Genomic DNA, 11056 nt, shown 5'->3' on the forward strand with positions numbered 1-11056 from the left:
TTGTTTTAAATGACTGTTTGTTTCTTTGTTTGTTTTCAGAGAGAAAGAGTGCAGGTGCAAGCAGGGGAGGGGCAGAGAGAGAGGAAGAGAGAAAATCCCAAGAACGCTCCATGCTGTCAGTGCAGAGTCCAACACAGGCCTCAGTCTTACAAACCTGAGATCATGACTTGAGCCGGAATCAAGAGTCGGATGCTTAACCAACTGAGCCACCCAGGCACCCCTCCTACCTAACTTTTAAACATATTAAACATATTTGTGCTGAATATTTGTATAATGTTTTATTTTTATTTTATATTTGCATAAATTCATTATCAGAACTCTTTTCAGGTTTAATGTTGCTACGCCTTGTCTCTGCTGGCTCTCATGGTGATCTATTTCCTTGCGTGTAGTGCAAGTTTTAATTTTTGATTATTCACTCTCCTCCTTTGTAACTTGATCTTTGAGAATTGTTTGAGGCCAGAGTTGAAAGTAATTTCCTTCAAAGAGTACTTCTGTTTATCTCCATAAACTCCAATGGGGTCCTGCTTTAATATAAATTCTTTGCGTGAGGTGTTTCTGTTTGCTTGCTTTGTTTTCATTTTTTCTACAAAGGATATATTTATCCAGATTCAAGCAAGGCTGGTTTGTGCTATGAAGTCTCAGAGATGTTCCTCCAACCCTCTTGTCCTACTATTAAAGTTCGTATAGAAAATGCTTCCTCTTTATGGGAGTTTATTTCTAGTTCACTCCTAAACTGAAAGAGCAGCACTCAAGGTTACCAAAGTCACGCAATGGGCTCCCAAAAGATATCCTGCCTTATGCAGGCAGCAGATTTATTTTGACTCCTACGCACCTGGCAAGGAACATCAACACCAAAGATCAAAATCATTAGTTATGCAAAGGCCTCCCAGGCAAAAGTCACTTTTAGTACTGGCTTACTCATCTGGATTCCCACCATTACAATATTTTTTAATACTGAGGAAACCAAAATTTCTTGGTAGCTCTGCAATGTAAATTAAGTTTTATTTTACCTTTAAATTTAAGTGTTTTCACTGCAAGTGTGGTACAGGGTATCTATCTATTCTGCAGATTATCAGAAGGATGGTCAAGATCCTCTTTTCTTTCCATTGGCTTAAATGATAAAGACCTCAAACATTTGTCAGATGAATAATAGTTAATGGGTGAAGAAGTGGATGGCTCAATAATCATCTCCTCTATGCCATCCCTCTCTATACCGGGTTGGCAAACTTTTTCCATAAAGAGCAAGAAAGCAAATATTTTACAGTTTGCAACTCAAAAGATCTCTATCTCAATTATTCAACTCTGCTTTTTTAGTGTAAGAGCAGCCACAGAAAATACCTAAATGAATGAGCATGGCTGTGTTCCAAAAAAGGAGAAGTAAAAGAAAAGAAAAAAAAAAAAAGAAAAAAAGAAATCAATTTATCTGTGCATTGTCTAAATAAGTAATGAACTTATTTAGAAGAGCTCCCACTGGCACAGGAAAAACTCCATTTATCTAAGCATGGGAGAAACATCTTGAGAAATAAAATAAGTATAATGAGCATTTCTCTGAAGTAGACAGACATGGTGAATTTCCACATTGTACACCAACCTCCTAGGAAACCAAAAGAACTGAGAAGACACATCCATCTTCCCCAGCTGCCCTCTGAGAGCGTGCATTCCAAGAAACTATACAGTAATCTCTCATCTGTAGTAAACTTTTCACTGGGACCTGTATGTCATCAGATATATTGTATAATTTTTTTTTCAAAGGAAAGAACATACACTGTAGTATTCGAGAAATAGTGTGAATTATATTACCTGGGATGGGCTATAATGTATGCCCTTGAACTGGGCAATACTTAAGTGGTTTTCAGATGGCAAAATTGAGATTAAAAGGGTTGCTCACTTGAAAATGACCCTTTTTGGTGCTCCACAAAATAGAACCTTATAAATTTAGCACAAAATGTCTTTCTCAGAGGTGAGGCATCCTGTGGAGCCATTCTTTAGCAGTTTGATCATTAACCTAGCTTGGCGCTTTTAAAAATGTTCGTTATAAACTGTAAAACATAAGAAAAGGTTCAAAGTCTACAAAATACTGTTTTCCTTTAATATCAAAGATCACAAATAATACCAACAACTCATTTTCATGGACAGCCAAAAAAAAAATCCAAATATGACAACAATATTGAGAAGGATTATGTTACCTTTGCAGCTAATATTATAAGAGAATAAAGCATTGGTTAAGGACATCTGTTCTTTTAGACATTGTTGGTCAACTTTTCTCTGGACTCCATATGATATTTGCTAGTTTGAGAAAAGAGAAATATGAACTACTATTCTAATGCAGTCATAGCCAAACATATTTCAAAATTGTTCATTATTCTATATCAAATACATAGCTGAGTCTGAGACCCTAAACTGGGCAAAAATGGAGTCAAGAATTTTTTGGCAAAATCTGGGCTAGCCGCTAAACACTGCCCTGAATGATGTGTCTCTGCCTCTCTCCAAATAGCACTCTCAGCAATGCCTATGACAGATGGAACACAGAGACGTGGGGCACCAGGCTTCTCTCTCTAGATGTATAGAACTCACCCAGTTTTTATATGTCATTAACTTTCAGTTCTTGAAGGATTCTATACCTCATAACACTTAAGACCTCATCTCCTCACCAAATATTTGAAAAAAGGTAATTTTAAAAAAGGATGTAACTATACATACAGTGATACAATTACATTATTATGCAATATTATGATGATGATATGATTTCATGATAGGCTTTTCCTCTTTATATTTTCTATTTCCGTATTTTCTACATGGAACATGATTTATTGTTATAATCAGGAAAAAAACACACATGTGCCCAAACGATGAATACAAGTCAGTCTTGAAGGTCTAAATTTTGTCTGCAGTCTACCCACTGCAGCTTCGGCATGTGCTCTTGCTTTCACGGACCTTGGCCATCTGTTGGGTGATCCATCCCCACCCATAGCCTCCAGCTCTGGCTCCTGTCATCCTTCTGCTTGCCCCTTGCTTTTCAGCACAAATCCTTGATCTGACTTACCAGGTTCTTTTGGATGTGTTGTGTTACCAACCCCACGTGAAGGGTTCCAGAAAAGCTCAGAGCCAACCTTATACTCACTTCCTCCTTTGAAGGGAAGCCAAGAAAAGGTGTGCTTAGGAATGCATAGTGCTATTTCTTGCTAACTCCCATCGGGGGAAGCAGATCAGTAGCAAAAAAGAAAAAAACATTGTTTAGTTCCATAGAGTTGGTAGTGGCTCAGAATGTTTCCTTATTAATGCTGGTTATTTCTAACACTGGATGGCTAAGAATTTATATCCATGTAAGGCTCAAGAAATACTTATATGCATTGTATGTGAACTATATCTCAATGAAGTTGAAAGGAAAAAAGAAGACCTTATTACTCAAACCAGCCCCATTATGTCTGTCCCACCTGTTTCTCCAGAAAACAGCTGCCATCATCTAATTGAAACTTACAAGTTCTCATGATCCTTTAAAATCAAGATAATGGACTTCACTTGATCCTCAAAGTGTTCAACTATGCACTGTATTGAAATTTTACTATTTCATGCATTTGCCTACTACTCTATTTATACAGAAGCAGAAGAATCAATCCAGATTTCTCAACCTTTGCTACTCAAGAGGAGACCGTGAACCAGCACAGTGATGTCACCTGGAGACTTGACAGAAATGCAGAATCTCAGGCCTTAAACAAAATCTACTGAATCTAATCTGCATTTTTAAAAGGATCCAGGCAATAAAAATGCACTGCTTTCAGTGCTAGAACATTGATACTCCTACTCTTTTAAAAGCAAACACACATGAGGCTGGCTAGTAATTCACAAATGTCCAGTAAAATGGAGGGGAAGAATTGTATAGTTTAGAAAAAAAACAATCCAAGCATACTGATTGTGCTTCCTCACTAACCTATAGATTATTATAACTTTACATTGTAAATTCCCCAATAATAGGAGTAAACTTCTATGATATTGAGATTTATAAGAAATGTGTATTTTTGGTCCTTGTCCCCATTTGCAGCAGAGGCTCCTAAAACTCTTGGCATTTCCTAAGTGCTGAGTGCCATAAAGGTGCCATTTGTCATGTTAACAAGGCAACTTTAGGAAAACCCCTACATTACCTAAGGATGGGTGGGGATGGTCACCAGAGGAACCAACCTTGTCATAGAGGGTTGGAACTTTTAGTCTTGTCCTTGCTGACCTCTTGGGAGGGGAGAGAAGCTGGAAGTTAAATCATTTGCCAATGGCCAATGAGTTAATCAATCATTCTTATGTAATAAGGCCTCCATAAAAACCCAATGGACAGAATTCATAGAGCTTCAGGGTTGATGTGCAAATGGTGGTGCTGGGAAAAAGGGACACTTGGAGGCATGGAAAGGGTATAGAAGCTCTGTGCCCTTGCCTACACATCTCTTCTATGGGGCTGTTTCTGAGTTACATCATTTTATGATAAATCAGCAATAATATAGTTAGTAAATGGGTTTCCTGAGTTCTGTGAACTGCTCTAGGAAATTTATTATTATTATTATTATTATTATTATTATTACTATTTAGTAATATTTAAGATCTTTATTAACAGGCACTTGCCCTTTGTTGACTTTTTTGAAAAAAATCAAGTTGCAAACTTTTATTAGAAATTAAAAATGAGGGGTGCCTGGTGGCTCAGCTGGTTAAGCATCAGACTCTTGATTTCGCTCAGGTCATGATTTCATGGTTTGTGAGTTTCAGCCCCACATCTAGGCTCTGCTCTAACAATGTGAGCCTGCTTGGGATTCTCTCTCTCTTTCTCTCCCCTTCTCTCTGCTTCTCTACCTTCATTCTCTCTCTCTCTCTCTCTCTCACAAAATAAATAAATAAATAAACATTAAAAAAATCAGTGCAGCAGCTTAAAAAAAAGAAATTAAAAATGAGGTTCTGAAAAAATCTCAGCTTGACCACATATGAAACAATTTAAAAATCTTTAGAGGTGTATTGAGAAAAAACAGGCTTTCTATTTAAAAACAAAAAAAATTTTGTCATTACCAAAAAGACAGATGTCCTTAGGTAAAAATAATAAAAACCCCATGCTGCATAGATAATGCAGATAGTTCTATTAATGTAGTCAATGGGCAAAAAGCAAGCCATGGTCTTCAGCTCCAATCTTTTGTTCATTTGTTGTTGGAATTTCATATTCAATTCTTGTTGGATGACTAAACCGGATGGTGGTAAGCCCACATTTACTCAGCTGGGCCCTGCTCAGCCTCCAGAGGGGACGAATTTTCATCTGCTGGATCAGCTACTTTTGTCTCTACCATCTTGTTATTTAGGGTTTTCTGGGTGTCCGTGTTGGGAACTGAAGTTTGGAGGTGCCTGTGTTGAGGTGGCTGCTGACCTTGGGTCTCATGCCCTTGATTTTCCTTATTTTCTTCATTGCTGTCCTCTCTAGCTGTCCTTGGTGTGGAGGACCCCTGCAGGATCGTGGTCTATAGCCTGATACATATTCTGTATCATTGGTCTACCTTGTTCCCCTGCACTCTGTTTGTCAGCTCTCTCCATCACCCTTCCCTCCACAGGAGGGTTGGGACTGTGGTGGGTTGAAGTGCACAGGGTCTCTGTATGGTAGTAAACTGGGAACCCTTGCCTGCAGCAGGGCAACGCTGTTGGGCCTAGCCTTTGGGAGCATTCTCCTGTCCCATGTTCTTCTCCCCACTCTCCCTATTCTGCTAAATTCTCCTGGGAATTTTATGGAGGACCCCTGCCACATGGAGAGCATCTTAAAGGTTATGATCTATTGAGTATTTCCTGCCTTGCTCTGGAGCTCCTCCAGGTCCTGTCACATTTGCTGTATCCGCACCCTTTTCTCCCTCAACAACATCAAACTCTATAGTCTCTCCGTCTCCTATGCTGATGGCGAGGTTTTGGGGTGATGATGGGGTTCATAGGGTTTGGAGCTGATGGCCAAGAAAGAAGTTTTGAAGACGTCTCTGGTGCAAAAGGGGTGATTTTATTAAAGTACAGGGACAGGACCGTGGGCAGGAAGAGCTTAACCGGGATTGTGAAGAGTGGCTCATTATATACTACAGGGCCAGAGGAGGTAAAGTCAAAAGGGAAGTTTACAAAGATATTTTCATATGCTAAAGATTCACAGATTACTGGAGGCCTAGCTATTGTCAAACTAAGGCTGTTTTTCTCTCCAACAAAGCATTAACATTAAGACAGTAGGGAGTTCCTGGAGAACTCTGCCTGCCTCAAGTATTTGCCAATGGGGTGCAGGTTATAAGGAAATTCAATTTTCTCTGCCATTTCCTTCTGCCTTTGTTCCCCACATCACTATGGAGGGGAGGGTGATGTTGGCACTCCAGGAAACTGAGTCTATAGGTTTTTGGAGATTAGGCTATTGATAAGATTGCCTTTTTCTTATAATTTACTACTCTATCAGTTTAACCATTTGTTTTCTGTCCTTTCCTTTGTCTTTGGGAAGCCAGGAATGCCTGAGGAATGTCACACATTTCCCACCTCAGGGTGGGGGCAGGGGTGGTAATGCTGGCTTGTGCTTGGCCCCCAGCTTGCCTTATGGTCCCTCATCACTGAGAAGGTACTTCCTGGGGTTATTCTTCTTTGCGGAAGTCTGGTATACAAATATATATCTTCTTTGGTGTCATTTCTGTTCATGAAACCATATCCGTTTCTTACATTGAACCATTTTACTATTCCCAAGATCTTCCTTGCAATGCCTTTTTTATCTCAGTTGGCAGGCACCACCCAAAATGAGGCTCCCTGGACTCCACCCCCCACACCACTCTGAGAAAGAGGTGCTGGGCTTGGGGTCTGCAGCTCCTGAGGGCAGGGCAGCAGGCACTGCTGGGTGTCCTCCTCCCTGCTCATGGTCACCGTGAAGGTAACTGGGGCTTGCTGTGGCATCTGCGGCTCCTACTGGGTTGTGTAACTCTGCCGGTGGTGGTGGTGGGGCTGCTCAGAGCCATTTGGGATCTTCTCTCTGCTCCTGCAACAGCCTGGGCTTGTGACTGGAGACTAGAGTCTGAAGTGGTGGTTTGGAGCAGGGGTGGGGTTGGGGAGGACGGTACTGCACAGGACTGAGCCCTCAACCTGTGGAATATGGTGCTATCTATGGGTAATTAATGTCAGAATTCAGTTGAATTCTCAGATACCCTGCTGGTTTCTAAAGACTGCTTGGTGTTGTGCTGGATGCCCTCACACATACGTTGGAATTGGGTCCAGGAACCCAAATAAGACCTTTTAATCCATAGCAGTAATAATATGCTCTCAATTTACTTATTCAGTACCGATCACTTAGCTCCCCTTCCTTCAGCTCCTGAGATTTTTCTCACCTGACCAATATAGATCTGCTCCTCTAAAATCAAAGCAGAATCTTCAGGATAAATTAAACCTTCCAAATTTAAATGTTCAGGAACAAAATTACCTTCCAAAACAAAAACCCAGGGGAGTTGTTACTTATTCAAACCCAGAATAATTGTATACACAAAAAATTCTATGCACAGAAACATTAGCATTAAAAATAATTATATCTAACTTCCGTAAGATCTTAGTATAATTCAACCCTTCCAATAAGCCCAATTTTTAGTACTAAGAGAAGTCACTGGGAAGTCATATTTATAATATAATCTTTCCACAGAATTCATTTTAATTAAAAATCAAGTGGTCCCAAGTTTTCCGTTAAGGCTTTATGATAAAATATTCCATTCATCATGCTTTCCATAATGAAAGATTCAACTATAAACTTGCAGAAAAATGGAATAGATGAATCAAAATATTCTTTCATTTTAGTTAAGTTAATATGATCTGATATCTGCTAGGAGTTCATAATCACATCACTGAAAGTGGAAATTATACAGAAAAAAATTGACAGATTTGATTGAACTTTTTAAAAAAACTTCTGTATATTAAAAAACACCTACATAACTCAAGGCATATTTACCCTAAATATCAACATAACTTTTATGTTTTTTTTAAGTTTCTATTTATTTTTAATTTTTTAATTTGAGTACAAATGTAAAACAAATCAATACTGGGGTACCTGGGTGGCTCAGTTGGTCAAGCAAATGACTCTTAGTTTCAGCTCTGGTCATGATCTTGTGGTTTATTGGTTGAGCCCCACATCAGGCTCTGTGCTAACAGTGCAGAACTTGCTTGGGATTCTCCCTCTCTCCCTGTCTCTCTGCCCCTCCTTTGCTCACATGTTTTCTCTCCCCCTCTCTCAAAATAAATAAATAAACTTAAAAAATTGTTTAAAAAATCAATACTGAGATTACTGTCAATAGAAAATGGGTAAAAACGACATGATTAGAAATTTCACAAAAGAAGAAAGTGCCCATAAACACATAAAAAAGTTTATCACTTTAGTAAACAAAAATGCAAAGTGAAAGAATAATAAGATATTGCCAATCTATTTAACTTACATAAAATGTTAACTATATTAATGCTTCCAAGAGTTTGAGAAATAATTGCTCTGATGCACTGCCGGTGGAAAGGTAAAAGTTCAAATCTTTCTGAGGAACAGCTTGGGAACATGCAACAAAAGCCTGAAATATTTGCATATTGCAAATCCAAACTTTCAAATTTACCCTTAGGAAATAATCTGATGTGTGCAATGATGTTCAGCAATCTCTTCTGAAAAACCATTAACAACGTAAATACCCAGTAGAACTTGGTCAAGTAAGTCATGGTATATCCACACACTGTAATATTAACAAAGATTGAATATGTTGCAGAAGAAAATATAATAACATGGTGAGATATTAAAAATATAATAAATGGAAAAAAGCTAAAAGCAATGTGTCCCGTATGATCCCTTTTAGAAAAATATGTTTATCAAGTACATGTCACATTTATGTATGAGTGGATAGGCTAAATTGATGGAAAGTTAGATACAGGGTAGTAGATATATGGATAGATAAATCAATCAATCAGCTAATGGGTAGATATCGATATGATAGATCACAAAGACTAGAAGAATATTCACCAAAATATTTTGGTTAATTCTGAGTGGTGTATTAATGGGTGCATAATTTTGATTTCCAGTTAAGCTAACTTTTTTTAACTATGTTAAAATTTCTTCTTTTATGACTCATCTAAAACTTGTTCTTGGTTCATTTTCCAATTTGAATTTTATTTATTAACTTAAGAGTCTATAGTGGAAAAATCAATATTCCCTTCTTCCCTTCTAGGTTCTTCAGTTTGTCTAATAACTAAATTGATGTAAGACATATTAACAGGAGAAAAACAAACAAAATTACATATGTACAGAATCCCTATCAATATAAGACTCTAGAAGCTGCCAGCTAATTGAGGTATATATAACATCCTGGACTAAGGAAAGGGGTAGGGATCTGGGGACACAGAGGGGAGAAAGAACTTTTATAGAAAGATAAGAGGGGAAGTTTGGAAAGCAGAAGTTGCCCTGTTGTAGATAAGCTTCTTAGGTAGAAAGGGATCTCTGGTACTAGCTTTCTTCCTGGTACAGGCATCCTTCCAATGTAAGTTTAAGTAGTTGAATAAGGAGGTAAAGAGCTTTTCCTGCACCTGCTGAGTTTTGATTGATTGCCTTTCACTCAAAATAATTGTCATGCCAAAGTGGCATATTTTGGGGTGACAAAATCTGCTCCCCTTCAAGTTCTATGTCCATACAGGTGAAAAGCACCTGAAATAGTTGCTGCTAATAGTATTTTTAGGTTATTTATTTATTTTTTTTTACCAGGTATTGGTTTTTGTGATTTAAAAATTATTAATTTTTCATGTAGTCAAATCTATGGATTTTCCCTTGTGATTTTTAAAATTATTTATATGCTTAAAACTCCTCATTACCTAATTAGCCAGTCAACTCTATTTTTTATAATTTCCAGAGATCTCATATTTTAATTTTACATTTATCTCTTTAACTCATATGGAATTTATACTGATATGATACGAGGTGAGGCTAGATCTAATTTATTTTATCCCCATATGTGTTAAGCAATTGTCCCTGGGTCACCTCTTAACTATCCAACCTTCCTCCATTCATTTATAATACCAACACAATAAAGTTTTACATATTTGAATCTGTCCTGATATTCCTTCTTTTCCATTGTTTTGTCAAAATGACACTGTCATGAGTATTCTAGCTTTATAATTTATAAGACAATTGTATTGGCTATTTGCCCCTGCTCATTAAGAAATAAATATTAGACTTACTATGGCAAATTACAAAAAGAAAACTCACTGTGGTTTTATTAAGTAATAGCAGTTCTATGAATTATTATGGGAAGAACAGGCAACATTTAATATATTTCATCTTCAGTTGATAAAATTGTCTCTTAGGTCTCAGCAAACTTTTACCATTTTCATTATCCAGTTCCCACATGTTTTTTCTTGCTAATGATATATCAAGATATTTTGTATTTTCATTGTATCTTAAATGGGACATTTCGATATATGTATTTTTCTAACTTCTTAGCATGAAAGCAGTTCACTCAAAAAAAATTATTCTAAAAAGTTACTTTAAAATCAATTCTGACACACATAATTTGGAAAAAATAAGCTATAAACTTTTCATAAGGACAATGATGAAGTAATCCAGAGTAGAACATGGCAAATAAATAATCAAAAGTATAGTATGACAAATATCGGTAATCAGCAAAAGAAGTAAATACAGATTCTCCCACAGATTTCCTTTCCTTAAAATAAGAGATAATTTCAAAATAAAATTCAAAATTCATCTCATCAAAAATCATCAGACAACACCCATATTAAAATTCCTACTGAAAGATTTAGATTTAAATTTAGATGATGCCATAGTGTTCCAAATCACATTTAAAAAGCACTGTGTATTAAAATAGTTAATTAATTTTCTGGATCAGACACTATTAAGAATAATTCTCCTGGCCAGGCAATGGGGTTGGAGTTAGAGAGAAGGCAGGAATGCCCCCCCTCTGTGTAGCATGAATGACAGCAATAGCTCCTAAGGGGAGAGCTTAATTCCCTTGGATTCAACCCTACTATACAACAGATGTGGGGGTTCCTGTGATGCAAATTGCCAGGGAGG

At 37.4% G+C, this 11056-nt stretch overlaps 1 pseudogene; it reads right to left on the reverse strand.

Annotated features, from left to right (window-relative positions):
* Positions 1 to 5234: 5234 nt before the first annotated feature.
* LOC109270409 (Y-box-binding protein 1-like) lies at positions 5235 to 6918 on the reverse strand (annotated as a pseudogene).
* Between the last annotated feature and the right edge of the window lie 4138 nt (positions 6919 to 11056).

The sequence above is a fragment of the Panthera pardus genome, unplaced genomic scaffold (genome assembly GCF_024362965.1).
Source record: "Panthera pardus isolate Hobbes unplaced genomic scaffold, ASM2436296v1 HiC_scaffold_25, whole genome shotgun sequence".
Lineage (NCBI taxonomy): Eukaryota > Metazoa > Chordata > Mammalia > Carnivora > Felidae > Panthera > Panthera pardus.